The following is a 22,968-nucleotide window of genomic DNA, read 5'->3' as shown; positions in this document are numbered from 1 at the left end:
CTTGGGGATGGTCTTGATCAAAATTTTGCTGTAATTTGAAATACACATGGATATTCCAGTCCAAACAGTTCATTGTGGGATTTCTGCCTGCCAACAGATGTGAAATTATCTAGTACTTAAAATGTTATGCGTTTAGCTAAGTGGAATATAGGAACTAAATGGTGGAAAGTAAATGATAAGAGATTCTTTATGATGGTACAAAAGCTGTTATTATTCTAAATAACATTATTCTAAAGAATAATATTTTTGATAGCTGCTCTTGAATCCCAGCTTGAGTTTATATTCCTAATAGGTTAAACGCCTAGGATATTAGATCAACTGTGTACTCAGAAGGGAATCTTTTTTTCTTTTTTTAATACTTTTTATTTATTTTATTTTTTGTGCTGGGTCTTTGTTGCTCTGGGCTGGCTTTCTCTAGTTGTGGTGAGCAGGGGCTATACTTTGTTGCTGAGCATGGTCTCTAGAGCTCAGTAGTTGTGGCACAGACTTAGTTGCTCCATGGCATGTGAAATCTTCTCAGATTAGGGATCGAACCGGTGTCCCCTGCATTGGCAGATGGTTTCTTATCCATTGCACCACCAGGAAAGTTCAGAATGGAATCTTTTAAGTCTTTTTAGTATCTATGGCTTAGCTTTTTAATCTACTATAAAGCTACTTAAGATATTATTCTCAATGAAATTAAGCTTTAAAATATAACAGCAACAGTTGCTTTTAAGTATCTTACTCTGATGTCTTCTGGGTAAGATTTGTTGGTGACTTTTCATAATTTGTTTCAGAATCCATTTGTAAAATCAGATGTTATACCAGTGTTTCCATGTTCATGCAATCTTGCTTAATCTCAGTACAGTATTTCTTAAACTTGCCTGATTATTAGAATCACTTGCCCGATTATCAGAATCACTAAGGACATTTTAAAAAATACACATTTCAGACTTCCTCAATCAGAATCTTTAAGGGAAGAGTCTAGGAATTTTTATTTTTGATAGGAGCTTGGGTGATTCTTAGACACGTTTGGAAAGCAAGAGATGGTTCTGTGGAAAGAGTGGTCTCTGATGTCAAGCAAATTGATTTCAGTTCTCAGAGACTTCTGAACTGTAGCCATTAACTTTTCTTAACTTTAGTTTTCTCATCTGCAAAAGGGATATCTATCTCAGGGATTAGGTGTGACAGTCAGAAATAATTTATCTGATTACCTGAACCCATAATAGACATTTGGCAAATTATTGCCATATATTTTTATATTTATCCCTTCATGTGTATTTTTTGGTTAATCTTTATCATTGTCTTGAAAATCAGTCGGAAACATGCTCTCCTGCTTTAAGATCCTGTCAGAATTATCTGTTTGAGTAGAGGAAACTTTTAATCAAAAGAAAATCTTGACAGATTGGTACATTGTGGTGTTCTTAGAGGCCATTGAGGTATTTTAAAGTTTGAGGATCTTTTTTTTCTAAATGGAACTTTCCTTTTGAATTTGCATATGAGAGCTTTTGCTTTCTGTTTATGTTCTTCTTTTCTTTCTAATTGATCAGCTGTAAGTTAGAAATGAGACAACCAACCTTATAAGACCAATGCATAGAGTAAGAAAAGTTGGTTCTGAGTGCTGGATTTAGATGCTTGAATTTTAATACTTGGGTTTTGAGATTCTTATCTCCTCAGAGTATTTTTCAATTAATCCTTCATTATCAACTGTCTTGTTGAGGTTTCCTGATAAGTAATTTAACAAGTATTTATTAAATTTTATGCCCAGTATTATTTGAGGCTCTGAGTTTACAGTTATGAATGAAACATACATAGTTCCTCTGCCCTTCAGGAGCTTACAGCAACAGATAAATTATGTCTGAGAAAGTTACTGCGAAGGAGACATTAGCATCTGTGGCAGAAAATAATGTGATACAGAGAACCCCTCTGAGAAGGTAAAGTTTAGGAAGGGTGAAAGAGTCCTGTGAGGAGCCGCGCGGGTCTGGAGAACAGCAAAATAAGTTTGGCTTGCCTGAGGAGCTGAAAGGATGCTGCTACTGCATTGTGGCCAGAACACAGGAAACAAAGGAGATAGCTCCTTGAAATGAGATTGGCAAGCTCAGTAGGGACCAAAAAGGATTATAGAGAGATTCGAGTGAAACTGGGGAGAGTAGTTGGGAGCTGTTGGAACAGTAAAGATGAGATGATAGTGGCCTGGTTTAGGGTGATAGACTTTAGATAAAGGAGGTGTTAAAATTCTGGCTGTAAGCCATCAAATTTAGCAACTTTTCTATGAGGTATGGCAGAACATTGCATCGGTCACTTTTGCCATCTCATTTCCCAGTTGTGTTATTTTTTGTTTTCTTTTGGTCTTTGTTTTGGCTTTGTGAACCGTAAGGTCAAAGATCAGTGGCTGCCCTTACTGTTGACTTGAGACTGTCATGATGACATACCTGCATTTCCTGTTCTGCTGCCACAGGGCAGCTAAGTATGACAAGAGAACAGTGGCTACTCCACAAGATCGTGGCTTTCCCACAAGATGGTAGATTTTGAAATGAGGACCTTTGTACCCTTTAGCTACAAGATGTATGGTGTTTGACAGTGATCTGTTCATTAGATTTGAGGAAAAGACTGCGTTTTACATTTTTACTCTTAAAGCTGAATTGTCTACATAAGGACTGAAATTTGCTCAAAAATCTGGAGAAATGATTTTCTTCTTGACGCTCTTTTCCATTCTACATTTAGTAAGTAAAGTTTACTTAGTGTAGAGTTGGTTGGACTATTGTTTTAACTTACTTTGTTTTTTGATTGATAAGAAGTGAATGTGTGTGTCTGTATCTCTGTCTGCCTCATCTGTCTGTCTGTCTGCTTCCTGCAAGAGTAACTGGTTTTATTCTCTTTTGTTATGCATTGTAATTACAGTGGAGTCCTTGATTAGTCCAGTGAAGGAGTTCCTATGTATCCAGCCTTCTTTCTCTGCCCTTTCTAAACTGCTGCTGCTGCTGCTAAGTCACTTCAGTAGTGTCCGACTCTGTGTGACCCCATAGACAGCAGCCCACCAGGCTTCTCTGTCCCTGAGATTCTCCAGGCAAGAACATTGGAGTGGGTTGCCATTTCCTTCTCCAAGGCATGAAAGTGAAAAGTAAAAGGGAAGTCGCTTAGTCGTGTCTGACTCTTCGCAATCCCATGGACTGCAGCCCACCAGGCTCCTCCGTCCATGGGCTTTTCCAGGCAAGAGTACTGGAGTGGGGTGCCATCACCTTTCTAAACTATCCAGTTATAAATGTTGGAGGTGGGAGGGAAGCTCATGAGGAGGGAATATATGTATGCATATAACTGATTCACATTATTATATAGCAGAAACTAGTATAACATTGTAAAGCAATTATATTCCAATTAATAAATTTAAAATTTTTTTTTAAATTGTAAATGTTACTTGAAGTTGATATTTTGGTAGTCTGTACTGTAAACCAGTTCAACCGTATATTGCTTCTTAAATGGACATAGTTTATCATCGTGTTGTTCATAATGTTATATAAATATGAAGCATATTCTAGACTGTATACAGATTAGATATATAAAATCTTTTTTCCTTAGTCTGATTCAGATAATGTAAAGTAGTTGAGTTAGATTAGTTGCATCCCTAATTATCAGAAGTAAAACCTTGAAGTTTAATTACTATATATTTATAAAACTTTCACTGCTTAACAATATATGTAATTGATGAAAATATAAGCTTAATAGTTGAAAACTAGTAAAATTCTAATACTAGAATATTGTAAAACTGTATAGTGATGAGGTATAGTGATGAGTGATTGTAGTACATGATTTAAGTAAGTTTTTGATTTCACTAGTTTATGAATGAGATTATACTCTCACAGAGCTGGTGGAACTCAAATGTATAGAATTTTGTCACACAGTTAGAAATTTTTAGAGTTATATTCTGAGACTCATATATTTGTGTCTCCAACTCCAGGGGTTCTGTATCTTCTGGGTACACTTTCAGTTCTATCCTTCCATGAGCCACATTGATATTTAGATGTGTATTAAGGTAGCCAGATGAATTTAAAGCATGATTTTTATATATTAAAACCTATTAATTTCTTCTTTGATTATGACTTCATCTCCCAAAATAGCTAAAAAGTTGACTTCATTGAGCTCAGAGTTCGGCATTAGAAAATAAGTGCTGTCTTCACTTGCCATTTGTATAATCTATGTGTTCAGATTGTATCTGAAATTTCTGGTTTATATCTCACACGCTAGCAAAGTAACGCTCAAAATTCTCCAAGCCAGGCTTCAACAGTACGTGAACTGTGAACTTCTAGATTTTCAAGCTGGATTTAGAAAAGGCAGAGGAACCAGAGATCAAATTGCCAACATTCATTGGATCATTGAAAAAGCGAGAGAGTTCGAAAAATAGCTACTTCTGCTTTACTGACTATGCCAAAGCCTTTGACTGTGTGGATCACAACAAATGGTGAAAAATTCTGAAAGAGATGGGACTACCAGACCACCTGACCCGCCTCCTGAGAAATCTGTATGCAGGTCAAGAAGCAACAGTTAGAACTGGACCTGGAACAACAGACTGGTTCAAAATTGGGAAAGGAGTATGTCAAGGCTGTATATTGTTACCCTGCTTATTTAACTTATATGCAGAGTACATCATGCGAAATGCTGGGCTGGAAGAAGCACAAGCTGGAATCAAGATTGCCAGGAGAAATACCAATAACCTCAGGTATTCAGATGACACCACCCTTATGGCAGAAAGCGAAAAAGAAATAAAGAGCTTCTTGATGAAAGTGAAAGAGGAGAGGGCAAAAGTTGGCTTAAAGCTCAACATTCAGAAAACTAAGATTATGGCATCCAGTCCCATCACTTCATGGCAAATAGATGGGGAAACAATGGAAACAGTGTCAGACTTTATCTTTTGGGGCTCCAGAATCACTGCAGATGGTGACTGCAGCCATGATATTAAAAGACGCTTGCTCCTTGGAAGAAAAGCTGTGACCAACCTAGACAGCATATTAAAAAGCAGAGACATAACTTTGCCAGAAAAGGTCCATCTAGTCAAAGTTACGGTTTTTCCAGTAGTCATGTATGGATGTGCGAGTTGGACTATAAAGAAAGCTGAGCGCTGAAGAATTGATGCTTTTGAATTGTGGTGTTGGAGAAGACTCTTGAGAGTCCCTTGGACTGCAAGGAGATCCAACCAATCCATCCTAAAGGAAATCAGTCCTGAATATTCATTGAAAGGACTGATGCTGAAGCTGAAACTCTAATACTTTGGCCACCTGATGCAAAGAACTGACTCATTGGGAAAGACCCTGATCCTGGGAAAGATTGAAGATGGGATAAGAAGGGGACGACAGAGGATGAGATGGTCGGATGGCATCACTGACTTAATGAACATGAGTTTGAGTAAGCTCCGGGGGTTGGTGATGGACAGGGAAGTCTGGCATGCTGCAGTCCATGGGGATCTCAAAGAGTCAGACACGACTGAGCCACTGAACTGAACTAATGTTCATATGTGTTATCATATTGACAGGAAGATAAAATTCTTTTGAGTCTATAGATTTGTATGGGTTGAGTGTCTCAGAGTCCAGAATATCCAAAACTGAGTTTGTATTCTTCCCCCAAACTCAGCTTTCAAGTGCAGCCTTCCTCTTCTCAGTTGATGGCAGACCTGGTATCCTGTTTGCTTAGAGTAGAAAAAGTCTTTGACACATCCTTGATGTCCCTATTTTTCTTTTACTGCATCTAATCTATCAAGAAGTAAATCTCTTGACTCTGTCTTAAAAAAATATCCAAAATCTGACAACTTTTTGCCATCTCTGTACTGCTGGTGTGAGTTGTCATTGTCTCTCTTCTGCCTTATATTACATACTTTTCTTCACCCTGCTCCCACCTTTGCTTCTTAACCTTTACAGTTTTTTTTGGTACATCTGACACAGAGATTCTTCTAAAACACAAATCAGATCATGTCTCTTTTCTGTCAGAACTCCCCATCTTCAGAGTTAAAGTTCCTTTTAATGGCCTGTAAGACCCTACCTGATGTGGCCCATCATTATTTCTCTGACTTCTACCATTCTTCACTTGTTTACCCTAGTCTAGTCACACAAGCCTCCTTTCTATTCACTGAATTATTCTAGGCACACTTCTAGCTAAGGGCTTTGCACTGTTTGGTTCCACTTTCTGAAATATCCCTCTGCCCCAGATACCCAAATGGCTAGCTCCTTCACCTTCTTCAAATCTTTCACAATTATCTTATGAGTCCTGTCCTCCTTTCTACTTAAAATTAAAACTCATCTGCTTCCCCTTACTCTGTGCTTCTCTTTTTCCATAGTGCTTTCTCTGTCAGAATGTGAGATGAGCCACACTTGGTAAAGAGTACAAACTTTAGCAAGGAGGAAAACTCTCAAACTTTGTTGATAGGAATAAAGCTTTAAAACTTTCTTCCATTTTTTTGTAGTAGTTCTACCTATAAAATGTGAATCCAGAAAACCTTGCTATTTTTTTTCCTTAAAAACTTTGAAATTGCATTTGACCTTTGGGCATAAGCGACCCTGAGAACAGGTTGTTTTATGTGAGGCAAATAAACCCAGAAAATTTGCTTTCTTGAGGTAACATATCTAGTTGATATCTGAACCAGGGTTAGAATTCAGGCATTCTGTTTCTCCATTGTGTTGCTCTTGTATTTTCACCACAGTAACTTCTTTGTGCCTTTCAACCTTTGTCTTACCTGCATGGATTCCTGGCCTCATGCTTGCCCATATTAGCTCCAACTGTTTAATTTTTCCTAGCTTTCCTGAGGGGCGTTTCTGGTGGCTCAGAAGGTAAAGAATCTGCCTGCAGTGGGGAGACCAGGGTTCAGTCCCTGGGTTGGGAAGACGCCTAGGGAAGGGAATGGGTACCCACTCCAGTATTCTTGCCTAGAGAATTCCTTGGACAGAGAAGCCTGGTGGGCTTCCTGAACCCAGCACCTCTCTGTGTACCCTGTTTCCTCCACATTAACCCTGACCTTGAAGAGGCTGGCAGAAGGTTGGAATACCTTTGACAGTTAACATTAGTTTTATCATTGGCTGTTTTATTTGCTAAGCTGTTTGAAGAGGGTGTTTGTGAAGTCATTGTGATCTGGACTTTCTCTAGTTTATCGTTATCTATAAAAAGTGAAAGTGAAGTCGCTCCGTTGTGTCTGACTCTTTGCGACCCCATGGACTGTAGCCTACAAGGCTCCTCCAGCCATGGAATTTTCCAGGGGAGAATACTGGAGTGGATTGCTGTTTCCTTCTCCAGGGGATCTTCTTGACCTAGGGATTGAACCCAGATTTCCCATATTGCAGGCAGACGCTTTACTTTCTGAGCCACCAGGGAAGCCCCCTATCATTATCTATAGTGGACGTTAATGATAATATTGTCAGCTTTATTAGAAGAGTGATAACTGTAATAAAAACATAGCATACATTTGCATTGTTATAGCATATTAAAAAGCAGAGACATTACTTTACCAACAAAGGTCCGTCTAGTCAAGGCTATGGTTTTTCCAGTGGTCATGTATGGATGTGAGAGTTGGACTGTGAAGAAGGCTGAGCGCCGAAGAATTGATGCTTTTGAACTGTGGTGTTGGAGAAGACTCTTGAGAGTCCCTTGGACTGCAAGGAGATCCAACCAGTCCATTCTGAAGGAGATCAGCCCTGGGATTTCTTTGGAAGGACTGATGCTAAAGCTGAAACTCCAGTATTTTGGTCACCTCATGCAAAGAGTTGACTCATTGGAAAAGACTCATGCTGGGAGGGATTGGGGGCAGGAGGAGAAGGGGATGACAGAGGATGAGATGGCTGGATGGCATCACCGACTCAATGGACGTGAGTTTGAGTGAACTCCGGGAGTTGGTGATGGACAGGGAGGCCTGGCATGCTGTGATTCCTGGGGTCGTAAAGAGTCGGACACAACTGAGCAACCGAACTGAACTGAACTGATAAAAGCAGTTAAACATATGGAGTTTATGCAGTGCATTGTTGGTGGTTTATGTATGTGAATTCATTTAATGAGTTAGAGGTTGTTATCCTTGGTGTATAAATAGGGAAACTGAGGCTTAGGAAAAGTAACTTGCTCAAAGTGACACATCTAGAAAAGGCAGTGTCAAGATTTCAGTCCAGGCAATCTGGCTCGAGTCTTGTTTGCTTAATTGCTTTTATTGAACCAGAGCAGCAAACTCAAGTGTTCTCTATATAATTCATCAACAGAAATACTTACAGGAAAATCCTACATATGTGGGGATTTTAGATACAAATGTGAAAAGCTCAAAACCAGATTTTTCCCCTAGATCCATATGAGAATGTTAACATTTATTGTGTGCTATTTTTTAATGCATTCTTGTAGTTTATCAGCATTTTAAAATTTATTTTAAAAATATTTATTTAGCTGCACTGGGTGTTGTAACTTGTAGGATGTTTAGTTGCAGCATGCAGAATCTTATAGTTGCAGCATGCAAACTCTTAGTTGCTACTTGTGAGATCTAGTTCCCTGACCAGATATTGAACCTCAGGCCCCCTACATTGGGAGCTATAGAGTCTTAGCCACTGGACCACCAGGGAAGTCCCATGTGTTGTTTTTAATTTTATAATTTCTATTTGATGGAAAAAGTTTTTTTCTCTCCAGTTCCCAAATATTTTCTCAATTTAGAGTTTCTAGTTCAAGGAGAGAAAGTTATTAGAGGCATTGTCCAGTAGTAGAAATTACCCAGGCTTGGGTTCAGGAGAATAAGGCTCTAGCCTAGATCTTACATGTTAATTAGTTATGATACCCAAGTTATTTGCATTCTATGCATCAATTTCTTCATTTGTAAAATTAAATATTTGGACCAAAGGATGGTTGTGGTCCCTTTTAGCTCTCAGATTCAGAGATTCTATTGTGGAATTAGGAATTTTTTTTTCTATTTAATTTTCAAATTTTTACAATTTATTTAACATATATTTAAATATACTTTAAAAATCCTTAAAGTATGCCCTGAAATACACTTTAAACTAGTAGAATTATCTTGAAATCGAAACATGTCAATTGTGTGTATATTTCCTTCAGTTCAGTTCAGTTCAGTCACTCAGTCATGTCCTACTCTTTGCGACCCCATGAATCACAGCATGCCAGGCCTCCCTGTCCATCACCAGCTCCCAGAGTTCACTCAGACTCACGTCCATCAAGTCAGTGATGCCATCCAGCCATCTCATCATCTGTTGTCCCCTTCTCCTCCTGCCCCCAATCCCTCCCAGCATCAGAGTCTTTTCCAATGAGTCAACTCTTTGCATGAGGTGGCCAAAGTACTGGAGTTTCAGCTTTAGCATTATTCCTTCCAAAGAAATCCCAGGGCTGATCTTCAGAATGGACTGGTTGGATCTCCTTGCAGTCCAAGGGACTCTCAAGAGTCTTCTCCAACACCACAGTTCAAAAGCATCAATTCTTCGGCGCTCAGCTTTCATCGCAGTCCAACTCTCACATCCATACATGACCACTGGAAAAACCATAGCCTTGACTAGAAGGACCTTTGTTGGCAAAGTAATGTCTCTGCTTTTTAATATGCTATCTAGGTTGGTCATAACTTTTCTTCCAAGGAGTAAGCGTCTTTTAATTTCATGGCTGCAATCACCATCTGCAGTGATTTTGGAGCCCACAAAAAAAAAGTCTGACACTGTTTCCACTGTTTCCCCATCTATTTGCCATGAAGTGATGGGACCAGATGCCATGATCTTAGTTTTCTAAATGTTGAAGCTTTAAGCCAACTTTTTCAGTCTCCACTTTCACTTTCATCAAGAGGCTTTTTAGTTCCTCTTCACTCTCTACCATAAGGGTGGTGTCATCTGCACATCTGAGGTTATTGATATTTCTCCCAGCAATCTTGATTCCAGCTTGTGCTTCTTCCATCCCAGCGTTTCTCCTGATATACTCTGCATATAAGTTAAATAAGCAGGGTCACAATATACAGCCTTGACATACTCCTTTTCCTATTAGGCAAGGTTAAAAATAAAAAACTCCTTTATCTACTTTTTTTCAGGTTTAATACTTTTTCTAATTCTAATAAAAGCGTAAAGATAATTAAAAATTGAAAAGTAGTATTTCCCAGCAGAAAGTAAGTCATCTGTTATCACCAAGAGGAAAAGGTCATTTAATATTTTGATGTACTTGTCCCTGATAAAATATTTGGTTTAAAGTACATATATGTAATTATTGAAGTTTTGGAGAACATGAAATTGTGAAAGTGAAATGCCACCCATAATATTATTGCCTAAGATTAATCACTATTTTGATAAACTTTTTCTGTTTTTATGTTTATGTAAATATTTTTGTTAAAAAATTGAGACCATGCTTATAAAGTACTTTGTATTCTGCATTTTTCATTTACTATACTAGGAACATTTGCCAATGTTATTACTAGTTCTTACATAGTCTGAAGTATTAGGCTCTATTAGATTTCCAAGAACAGAAACACTCAGGGGTCCTTTCGTAGTGCAGATTTTTTTAAGAGTGCATGGAGACTAAAGAAGACAGGAAACTTTGCGATTGTATAGCCAGACTTCACGGAGACTGGAATATTATTGTTTTGGCTAATTGAGTGCAGCTCTGGTGATGAAGTTATTGTGTCATTTTTCTCAGCAGCTTGTGTCCTTTGGTCTAGTGGTCTGTTACAGCGACTTACCTTTCAGTTCTAGCTTCTGCTGTTGCCTCTTTTTCAGACCTCTTTTTCCTTTTATCTTAACAGTTTCTGTTTACTGTTGGCTTCAGCCTATTCTTTTTTTTTAAATTTGTTTTAACCTGTACTTACTCATAACTTTACTGTATCTTGGCTTTCATTTCAGCTTCTTGTTAACATCTGTTGTTTCTTTCTCAGATACGTCAAGAAAGAGGATCAGATTGAATTAGTTAATGTTGTCCAGGTTGCGTAGCCCTGGCCATCCCACAGCCCAGGAGTTAGTTATTCTTAAAGCAAATGCCCATTTGTGATCTGATTCACCAGAGTTTAGGGGGATCCTAATTAGGCATGCAAAGTAACAGACTACTCTCTAGTGTATATGGTTTTGAGCTGTGTAGTATTTTTCAGATTAGTGTATCATAATTAATTTCATACAATTGTAGTTTTTCTTCTGTTTTAAAACTTTCACTGTTAAAAGTAGCACTGCACTCAAGAAACAAGGAAAATAAACATAGAACAAAACAAAATTGAAGTCAGATTGTTATACTTCTTTTATTTAAAAGGCAAAATTCACTGTGAGTTCAAAACATATTTTAATTCAAAATAACAGTGCACCACTGGATTCTAAGAGACATTAATATGAGGAGATACAGGAACACAGAAGAATTAAAGTTAAAACAAAAAGGATGAGCTTATATGGACTAGAACTATAGAAAAGGTTGAAGTGCATCCAGGAAAGCTGATTAGTGAACCCCAAACTTCTTTTTTACTTATGATAACATACCTAGTTAGTACCAAATAAAAGATTCAAATATAAGAAATTATGTTGATGTTATTATATGTTATAAAATACTTTTAATATATTTGCTTGTATATCTACTGAAAAATAGATCCTATTTTAAGAAACAACAAATGAAACAAAATGTGTTTAGATCTCCGTCACCAAAATAACACTGCAGGGACTTCCCTGGTGGTCCAGTGGTTAAGACTCTGAGCTCCTAACGCACGTGGCCCAGATTCGATCCCTCCTCAGGGAACTAGATCCCACATGCCACAACTAAGACCCAAGGCAGCCAAATAAATAAATATTTAAAACAAACAAACAAAACAGAAAAACACTGCATAATATTTGGTTATTAATGAACATATCTGTGCCACTGTAATGAATTTTTTTAAGACCCTTTGTGTGTGTGTGTGTGTGTGCACTCAGTTGTGTCTGTTTGCAACCCCATAAACTGTAGTCCAGGCTCCTCTCTCTATGTACTATCAAATTGTGTGCTTGAAGGGTTTATGATTTTGTAAGGTTTTCTCTTTTACATTCTAGATCATATGCTCTGTGTATGTTTTTGTATTTTTTGCTTAACAGTATATTATATGTGCTTTCCATATTATTAGTTTGCAACCAGTATTCCTGCCTGGAGAATCCCATAGATGGAGGATCCTGGTGGGCTATAGTCCACGGGGTCGCAAAGAGTCGGACACGACTGAGCGACTTCATTCACTCACTCACTCATTTTTAATAGTTGTCTAGTATTCTATTATGTTGAGATACTGTAGTAGTTTACTTAATATTCCCAATATTTTGTTTATTTTTCTCTATTGTGAATAAAGTTTCAGGAAACTTAGTTGTGCATATAATTTTATTCACATTTTGGATTATTTTTTAGGCACGATCCCTGAAAGGAAAAGTTACTGTACCAAAAGTATAAATATTTTTAATGCCAAATTAATTTCTGGAATGGCTGTAATAATTTATAGTTCACTGACAGTACATGGATATTTTCCATCTTAAGACCTTCTTGCCAACATAAAATGTTTTTTAGTTTTATCTATTAGTCTCTGTAGCTAACTAAATTAAGATGCCACCCATCTTGAATTATATCTTAAAATTATTAAGTGCTGCTTCCAGTTTTTTGGATTAATAAAATGTTAGGTTATTAGGTTGAATTCAGCTTCCTACCCATTATTCTTCTTTCAAGCATGTTGAATTATTATTTTAAGAAATTTGATCTTTTTATTACTGTCCATGGCCAATTATACTTTGACTTAGAATAAAGTAGATTATTATTATATTTAAGAACCTCAAACTTGAAGGAACATAATGGATAAAAGGAGTAATTTCTGATGCTGTTAATTTAAACTGAAACAGATGTCACTTCACTGCTAACAAACCCACCTCCTGCCAAACTAAAAAAAGCAAAAAAACCAGCCCCTCTCCTCCAACCCTCCTGCTGAACTAGATCTAAGGTAGTATCAAAACTAACCTATGTCACATCAAAATCATTAAAGATGGTATTTTGTAGTTAGCAAACATGAAGTATGTGGCTTTTTTTGTCCATTTAATAAAAAAGTATGGTTTCATTAAAACTTTATCTGACAATATTGCTTTGGCTGGAGTAGAATAGATTTAAAAAGCAAAGCTTTGGCAGAAATAAAAGACATAGCAAAGAAAGTATTTGCTGTAAGTCAAATGGGCCTTAGAAAGCATCACTACGAACAAAGCTAGTGGAGGTGATGGAATTCCAGTTCAGCTATTTCAAATCCTGAAAGATGATGCTGTGAAAGTGCTGCACTCAATATACTAGCAAATTTGGAAAACTCAGCAGTGGCCACAGGACTGGAAAAGGTCAGTTTTCATTCCAATCCCAAAGAAAGGCAGTGCCAAAGAATGCTCAAACTACTGCACTCATCTCACATGCTAGTAAAGTAATGCTCAAAATTCTCCAAGCCAGGCTTCAGCAATATGTGAACTGTGAACTTCCAGATGTTCAAGCTGGTTTTAGAAAAGGCAGAGGAACCAGAGATCAAATTGCCAACATCTGCTGGATCATGGCAAAGGAAGAGAGTTCTAGAAAAACATCTCTTTCTGCTTTCTTGACTATGCCAAAGCCTTTGACTGTGTGGATCACAACAAACTGTGGAAAATTCTGAGAGATGGGAATACCAGACCACCTGACCTGCCTCTTGAGAAACCTATATGCAGGTCAGGACGCAACAGTTAGAACTGGACATGGAACAACAGACTACTTCCAAATAGGAAAAGGAGTACGTCAAGGCTGTATATTGTCACCCTACTTATTTAACTTATATGCAGAGTACATCATGAGAAACGCTGGGCTGGAAGAAGCACAAGTTGGAATCAAGATTGCCAGGAGAAATATCAATAACCTCAGATGTGCAGATGACATCACCCTTATGGCAGAAAGTGAAGAGGAACTAAAAAGCCTCTTGAAAGTGAAAGAGGAGAGTGAAAAAGTTGGCTTGAAGCTCAACATTCAGAAAACTAAGATCATGGCATCTGGTCCCATCACTTCATGGGAAATAGATGGGGAAACAGTGGAAACAGTGTCAAACTTTATTTTTGTGGGCTCCAAAATCACTGCAGATGGTGATTGCAGCCATGAAATTAAAAGACGCTTACTTACTCCTTGGAAGGAAAGTTATGACCAACCTAGATAGCATATTAAAAAGCAGAGACATTACTTTGCCAACAAAGGTCCTTCTAGTCAAGGTTATGGTTTTTCCTGTGGTCATGTATGGATGTGAGAGTTGGGCTGTGATGAAAGCTGAGCGCTGAAGAATTGATGCTTTTGAACTGTGGTGTTGGAGAAGACTCTTGAGAGTCCCTTGGACTGCAAGGAGATCCAACCAGTCCATTCTGAAGGAGATCAGCCCTGGGTGTTCTTTGGAAGGAATGATGCTAAAGCTGAAACTCCAGTACTTTGGCCACCTCATACGAAGAGTTGACTCATTGGAAAAGACTCTGATGCTGGGAGGGATTGGGGGCAGGAGGAAAAGGGGACAACAGAGGATGAGATGGCTGGATGGCATCACCGACTCGATGGATGTGAGTTTGAGTGAACTCCGGGAGTTGGTGATGGACAGGGAGGCCTGGTGTGCTGCAGTTCATGGGGTTGCAGAGTCAGACACGACTGAGCGACCGAACTGAACTGGTACCAAATAAGACATTCCCTACTCTAGTAATCAAGTTGTTTGCTAGGAGAAAGCATGCTCTATAAGTAGGACTCCACGAAAAGAGTCTTTTCAACTATTCTGTTGAGAGCAGTCTCATCAGTAGAGAAATTTGGATTACATCCTGGATTGTAGTGGTTTGAATAATGAATGGGAGGTGAGATAAAGAGATCAATGTGGAAGACTTTTTCAAGATGCTGGATGAGGAAGGAAAAGAGATGGATGCCATCATACATTGAGGGAGAGGAAAATAGGAGTTCAGATTCTCAGGCTGAATAGACTTAGGCAATTTTGTAAGCTTCGTGTAAGGAGCCCCAAAAGAGGGAGAAATGAGTAGATTGCAGAGGAGGCTGAAGGAGATGCACCGTATCAAATGATTAGCTTGCCTCCATTGAGAAAGATGATAAAGTTACTGAAGTGAAGTGAAATTGCTCAGTTGTTTCCGACTCTTTGCGACCCCATGGACTGTAGCCTACCAGGTTCCACCGTCCATTGGATTTTCCAGGCAAGAACATTGGAGTGGGTTGCCATTTCCTTCTCCAGGAGAGCTTCCCAACCCAGGGATTGAACCCGGGTCTCCCGCATTGTAGGCAGAGACTTTACCATCTGAGCCATCAGGGAAGAGGTAAATCTAAACATGAAAGGGAGAGAAGGCAAAGCAGTTTTTTATTTCATTGGTCTTTAACTCATTTGGAGTTAAGGAACTATGGTTATCTGCAAAAAGAAAAAAAGTGCATTGTGAGGATAAGGCTGAGCATACAGAGGAGCAGTTGTGAAGTATGGAAAAGGAAGCTGATTATGAATGATTTAAGATTGTTACTGCATTAATCTAACTGAAGTTAGATGTAATTTATGCTTTTTTTTTTTTTTCCTAATGTAGCTCCAAGCAGTGGAAATTGAAGTAAAGAATGTAAACATTTCTATTGGATTGACAAAAGACCCTCTAGAGGTGCAGAAGATAAAGGGTTCTTTTTGAGTATGGTTAAATGATTGACTGTGTATTTCTGGCAGGTAAAGAGAAAGTAGAGTCATAGGGAGCAGATTTAGAATGGAAAGCAAGGAGGAGTAGTAAGGAGGAGTGGGTTACAACCAGACACAAGGAAACAAATTTAATAAAAGTGGAAGAAATGAAATGATTGATGGTTTAGTGGTAAGAGGAGAAATTTACAGTTCCGAATTTTAGGATATAATTATAAGTGTTGATGTTGGTTGCTGATTTAAATAGAAGTGACTTTCCTCAGATTAGATAAGGTCAGTTAATAGTTAGATTTTGGTGCTGAATATTGAATTATTTGGGATAAAAACAGGAGTTGTTGTAGAAAGGAAAAACTGTGACATAAATGTCTGTGTCCTTAGAGAGTGTGAAGTTGTGCAGAAAAGAACATAGCAGACTTGAGACTGCTATCCTTAAAAAGCCTTGTTTGCTGTGTTGGTTTTTGGTTGGTGTCTGAGAACTTGTACTTTGGAAGTGTTCCCAGTATGCCCAGAATTGATAAGAATGGCTCACTGTGCCTAAACTGTTTGTACAAATAATGTGGTTTATACTGAACGTCTGCTTTCCTTCTGGAAAGTTTGTACATGTGTCTGGAATTTTGGTACATGCTAAGTCGAGGGGGCCTATGTGACTAGTCCCTGGTAAAAGCTTTGGTACTGACTCTCTAATGAGCTTTCCTGGTAGACAACATTATATATATGTTGTGAAAACTAGTTCCTGGAGGAACTAAGCACATCCTGTATTCTTCATTGAGAAGAGATTCTTGCAGGCTTGTTTCTGGTTTCCTCTAGACTTCACCCCATATCCCTCTTCCCTTTGCTGATTTTGCTTTGTACTTTTCTGCTGTAGTAAATCTAGCTCTGAGTACAATATGTTGAGTCCTTTGAGTCTTTCTAGTGAATCATCAAACCGGAGGATGATCTTGGGGATCCTCAACACAGAGGGAGTGACCTGGAATACTGAAAATGATGGTTGGGGCTTGGAACAATGTGAGAATCATGGGCATCAGAAGAGAGAACAGTGGAGTGGAAGTTTGCAGTGAGGAGTTAATAAAATGTAAACCACTTTTCTGGCTTGGAAGTTAATTTATTTAGCAAATATTTATTGAATATTTATCAGGCATTGGGCCAGACATTTAGAATATAAAGAGAGTTAAGATATCATGCCTACCTATAACCATCTCACTGATTATCAAGATAGGGAATTAGGCTTATGAAATTATTATAGTGAGACATGATAATTTGCTATGTAAGAGAGAATATAGTCAAGTATTATGAGAACATGGAAGATGGAGTCTGGAAGATGGACTCCAGAGAATGAGCTGTAGTTGAGAATTTCTAAGGAGAGATTGTCATTTCATAGGAGAAAATATACCTATTTAAGGTATCCAAGTAGCAGATCAATAATTAGAGGTTCCAAAGTTAAATATTAAAAGAAGTTTGGAAAGGGTAGGATCTATCATGAAGAGAGGTTCTGAATTGGATGAAGATGAGAGTGCAGAGTAGCAGATTAGAGTCGCTTACTCTAAGTTTTGGCTGTAGATTAGGAATGAGGTGACAATGATATGAAAGTAGGTGAGGTATGAGTAAAAGAATCCTATTTCAAGATTCCATTTAAACTTAGGTGTAAAGTTTCAGTGCCTTTGCAGAACTTCACCAGATATAAGAACTTCCTTGGAAGAAAAGTTATGACCAACCTAGATAGCATATTGAAGAGCAGAGACATTGCCAACAAAGGTCCGTCTAGTCAAGGCTATGGTTTTTCCAGTGGTCGTGTATGGATTCGAGAGTTGGACTGTGAAGAAAGCTGAGTGCTGAAGAATTGATGCTTTTGAACTGTGGTGTTGGAGAAGACTCTTGAGAGTCCCTTGGACTGCAAGGAGATCCAACCAGTCCATTCTGAAGGAGATCAGCCCTGGGTGTTCTTTGGAAGGAATGATGCTAAAGCTGAAACTCCAGTACTTTGGCCACCTCATACGAAGAGTTGACTCATTGGAAAAGACTCTGATGCTGGGAGGGATTGGGGGCAGGAGGAAAAGGGGACAACAGAGGATGAGATGGCTGGATGGCATCACCGACTCATTGGACGTGAGTTGAGTGAACTCCGGGAGTTGGTGATGGACAGGGAGGCCTGGCATGCTGTGATTCATGGGGTCACAGAGAGTCGGACACGACTGAGCGACTGAACTGAACTGAACTGAAGAACTTTCAAAATTACCTCACTTTATATAAAAGTAAGAATTGGAGGAATTTCCTGGCAGTCCAGTGGTTAGAATTCTGCACTTTCACTGCCACGGGCCCAGGTTCAATACTGGTCAGAGAACTAAAATCCACCCCATCCCCCACCCCCACACACATGCAAAAGCTAAAAATTGGCCTCATAAATGCTTTCTTCCTTAAAAAAATTTTAAGCTATGCAAGACTTCCTTTGTAGGATTTTGTGATCATGAAATGTTACATAGAACGTCCTGAATAGTTTGATTTGAATGAATTCTCTTTTTCTCCAAGTTCTAGTAGATCGTAAACTTGTAATATATAAGAGTAAAATAGGCTAAGTTTGATGTGTTTTATCTTTTTGCCATTCTTTGAAAACAGTTTAAATCTTTTATCACTTCTAAAGCAATGATTATTTTAACAGTGATTCAGGAGAAAATCTTTCAGGTAATAGGAATAGATGTAGATGTAGCTCAATCAGTTCAGTCGCTTAGTCGTGTCCGACTCTGTGACCTCATGGACTGCAACACACCAGGCTTTCCTGTCTATCACCAACTCCCAGAGCTTACTCAAACTCATGTCCATTGAGTCAGTGATGCTATCCAGCCATCTCATCCCTTGTTGTCCCCTTCTCCTCCTGCCTTCAGTCTTTCCCAGCAACAGAGTCTCTTCCAGTGAGTCAGTTCTTCGCATCAGGTGGCCAAAGTATTGGAGTTTCAGCTTCAAAATCAGTCCTTCCAATGAATATTCAGGACTGATTTCCTTTAGGATGGACTGGTTGGATCTCCTTGCAGTCCAAGGGACTCTCAAGAGTCTTCTTCAACACCACAGTTCAAAGGCATTAATTCTTCGATGCTCAGCTTTCTTTATAGTCCAACTCTCACATCCACAGATGACTGCTGGAAAAACCATAGCTTTGACTAGACGGACCTTTGTTGGCAAAGTAACATCTCTGCTTTTTAATATGCTGTCTAGGTTGGTCACAGCTTTTCTTCCAGGGAGCAAGTGTCTTAATTTCATGGTTGCAGTCACCATCTGCAGTGATTTTGGAGCCCCCCAAAATCAAGTCTGTCACGGTTTCCATTGTTTCTCCATCTGTTTGCCATGATCTTAGTCTTCTGAAAGTTGAGTTTTAAGGCAACTTTTTCACTCTCCTCTTTCACTTTCATCAAGAGGCTCTTTAGTGCTTCTTCACTTTCACCCATAAGGGTGGTGTCATCTGAATATCTGAGGTTATTGATATTTCTCCCGGCAGTCTTGATTCCAGCTTGTGCTTTATCCAGCCCAGCATTTCACATGATGTACTCTGCATATAAGTTAAATAAGCAGGGTGACAATATACAGCCTTGATGTACTCCTTTCCCAATTTGGAACCAGTCTGTTGTTCCATGTCCAGTTCTTACTGTTGCTTCTTGACCTGCATACAGATTTCTCAGGAGGCAGGTCAGGTGGTCTGGTATTCCCATCTCTTTCAGAATTTTCCACAGTTTGTTGTGATCCACACAGTCAAAGGCTTTGGCATAGTCAGTAAAGCAGAAACAGATGTTTTTCTGAAACTCTCTTGTTTTTTTGATGATCCAGCGGATGTTGGCAATTTGATATCTGATTCGTCTGCCTTTTCTAAATCCAGCTTGAACATCTGGGAGTTCACAGTTCACGTACTGTTGAAGCCTGGCTTGGAGGATTTTGAGCATTACGTTGCTGCCGTGTGAGATGAGTACAATTGTGCAGTAGTTTGAACATTCTTTGGCATTGCCATTCTTTGGGATTGGAATGAAAACTGACCTTTTCCAGTCCTGTGGCTAGTGCTGAGTTTTCCAATTTTGCTGGAATATTGAGTGCAGCACTTTAACAATATCATTTTTAAGGATTTGAAATAGCTCAACTGGAATTCCATCACCACCTAGATGTAGCACATGTCTACATTTTCTTTCAAACATCTAATGGACTGATAGGTAGTAAGTATTGAATAGTAAGTAAGACAGTTTTTGGTAACACTTTGTCAGTCTTCATTTTCTTCTTTGTTTCTTTTCTCTTTCCTTGTTTCCAACTTTTCCTTGCATTTTTCCTTTTATTGCTTATGGCTACGAAGGACACTTGTTAAAACCCACAGCTAACTGCCTGTCTCCAACAGCATCATTCAAAGCTAGGGAGAAAGTCATCTATTAAAGTAATATGTTTTGAAGTTAGTTTTTAAGATGTTAATGGTAGCTTAAATTAAAGCAACCATTTTCTTTTATTTATATACTGCTGGTTATTCACCCTCTTTTCTAAAGTAAAGAAAGACTCACTTCTGGTAGAACAGCTGATAGCATTTGTTGTGAATAATTCCAGCTTTCAGATGAAAATTAGAATTTTTGGAAAACTTATGTCTGTCACTGTGAGCTTGACAACTTCCCCAAACTTTTGCTGAGATAGGTAGTTATAGTGTGATGATTCTGGTATCACACAATGACGTGTATCAACATTTGGAAATCTGCATCACTCAATCTACCAGTGTTTTCCAAGGTACAAATATATGAACTTATAGAATCAGGTATGGGTAAAAAAAAAAAAAGCTAGTAAAAAAAAGATATACAGTGGATTTTAATTTAACAAAGTATTAAAAGTTCATTGATAAAATTTTTTTCCGCCTTGCAAAAAATTCTTAATAAGCTACCACTTATCAAGTGTTATAATAGCAAAGAATATACAGAATTTTTCAACTACGTATCTGGTGAAACTCAATGTTCTTTATAAACATTAACCAAAAGAGCATGGGGGATTACTTGGTGGCTCCAGTGGTAAAGAATCCGTCTGCCAATGCAGGAGACATGAGTTCCATCTCTGAGTAGGGAAGATACCCTGCAGTAGGAAATAGCAACCCACTTCGGTGTTCTTGTCTGGAAAATTTCTGTGGACAGAAGAGCCTGGTGGGCTGCAGTCCATGGGGTTGCAAAGAGTCAGACATGACTGAGCACTCATGCACACAAAAGAGTGTGTTACTACTGACTGAATGCAGAAAGAGATGTAAAAATTCAGCTGTCTCCCATTGTTGGACATTAAAGAGATATGTGAAGATCTCACTAAAGTTTTTTGCTTTGAAAAATATTTGTCATAAAAACATTTTCATTAGCATACAGTGGACTCATTTATGAAAAAATATTTTAAATGTTTTAGGGGTTTCCGTTCTAATGTATAATCCAAAATAGTGATAAATATAAATCGCATAAACTTAAGTTCAGTGAAGTCCTCAAGGGTTTAAGAGAGCAAAGAGGTCCTGACACCAAATGTTTAAATATAGCAGAGTACAAATGGAAAGGGTGCCTGGTTATCATGGCTCGATCTGCCTGTAATCGCGAAGTACTTGATTCAAATGTAAATATCTTTTTAAGACTTTTAAAAGGAAAGCAAATTGCTGTTGGGATTCACTCCTGTGGGCTGGGGAGACTCCAAGCTCTTCAACAGCAGTATCTTTTTGATACTCTTTATAGGTATTCTTGTTCAGAAGGTGGGAAACCACAAGTGAGGCAAAATGGAAAAATTATTGGCACGAAGTTAAAGGCTGGTGGCAGAGCTAAGCAGTCCCATCTATTGTGAACACGTCATTCTTTTGGGGGTGAGATGAAGAAAGAAGGGTTGCTATCTGTTCTTAAGACACATCAAAAGTATGAAGAGGGGAGTGCCTAAGGAAAGTCCTTAGTTCTTACTCAGAAGAATAACTACTAGCCTGACTTAAAAGGAACCTTGACTTACAGGAACAGCAGGGCAGTTAGTTGGTAGTGCTTCCTGGGTAAAGCATCAACACCCAGCCACTCAGCCCTATTGTAGGGAGTATCCAGTCTTGGGAAAGAAAGGAAATAGATGTTTATACTCATGCTGGACTGCTGCCTCCAACATAGCATATTACCTGGCAAACTATTGGTATTTGATAAAATAATCTGTTTTAAATATTTAAGTATATTAAATATTAATGGCTGAAGATGGTAGGGGAAGACACTTACCTTTAGGAGACTTGGAGGTATCTGGTTGTTGCTTTTCTAAAAAAATTTCAAAACCAGTTGGAAGGAGATGGTTAATTGCAATAATAAACATGATTGAAATGAAACCTGTTAATTGAAGGAGAAAGTCATCAGACAAAAGGAGATGACACAAGAGATGGAAATGTATAATTTAGAAGCCAATACTCAGTAAATGGCTGGATGGCATCACTGACTTGATGGACGTGAGTCTGAGTGAACTCTGGGAGTTGGTGATGGACAGGGAGGCCTGGCATGCTGCAGTTCATGGGGTCGCAAAGAGTTGGACACGACTGAGCGACTGAACTGAACTCAGTAAATATTTGTTGATTATATCTCCTCTAAGAGAAATAGATGAAAAGGAAGTCCATTATCTAGAGACCTCAGAACTATCAGCAAGCACTGTATACCTTTTCCTCATGCTAGGACCTTTGCAGTTGGGGGTGAATTATCTGTAGGGGCAATCTCAGGTAGAACCACATTGTTCTGAGGCCCCCATATTAAAAAATAGGTTTAACTCAGAGTCTTAGAAAGAGAATATCACCAATACCAGAGTTATATTAAATAGTAATGGTTTATGTTTAGTGTGAAGAGAACTTTGTCTTGGACCTAGGTAATTGTATTGTAGTTTTTTCATAAATAGTATCCATTGTTTATAAAGACATATTGATGTTATTTCAATGCTACTATTAAATAATTTTTGAAAGTACTTTACGATGATGACAGGATAGTCTCTGATGCCACCATCTAGATGTTGTGGAGAAGTCTAGGTCATGATGCAAATGACAGCCTGACCCACGGAAGTGCTGTGATTAACTTGCACACTATTTTAAAGGTGGGAAATTTTGCATAGAGGTCTGGTTTTCTAGCTCCTCCTAGAAGAAGAAAGTCATACAGACTGTCAAAGTTAGGCCTGCATTCTAGTGTGACAGTAGTCAGCTGGATCTGACTCATTACATTCAGGCAATACCTGGCCAGTCTCCAACACCCCTTACTGCCTTAACACAGAATACCTACTTAATTTCTCTCTGTGGCTTCACTGATGGTTGAGTCAGAAACCCTGGCCAGCTCTTTCATACAGAATATCCCAGGGGATCCCTCTTATCAGTGCCAGCTATTTAAGATGCAGTCTTGTGTATTCAAGACTGGCTG

The 22,968-nt window shown here is 38.6% G+C and overlaps 1 protein-coding gene across 1 annotated transcript in view; it reads left to right on the top strand.

The window, feature by feature from the left end:
* CHIC2 (cysteine rich hydrophobic domain 2) overlaps positions 1 to 22,968 on the top strand; it is a 59,423-nt gene that overhangs the window by 8,309 nt on the left and 28,146 nt on the right. The gene's annotated exons all lie outside the window — the stretch shown is intronic.

Source organism: Bos taurus, chromosome 6 (assembly GCF_002263795.3).
Source record: "Bos taurus isolate L1 Dominette 01449 registration number 42190680 breed Hereford chromosome 6, ARS-UCD2.0, whole genome shotgun sequence".
In the NCBI taxonomy this organism is placed as follows: Eukaryota; Metazoa; Chordata; class Mammalia; order Artiodactyla; family Bovidae; genus Bos; species Bos taurus.
Note: the sequence above shows the minus strand (reverse complement) of the source record. Positions and strands in the feature narration are given on the sequence as shown.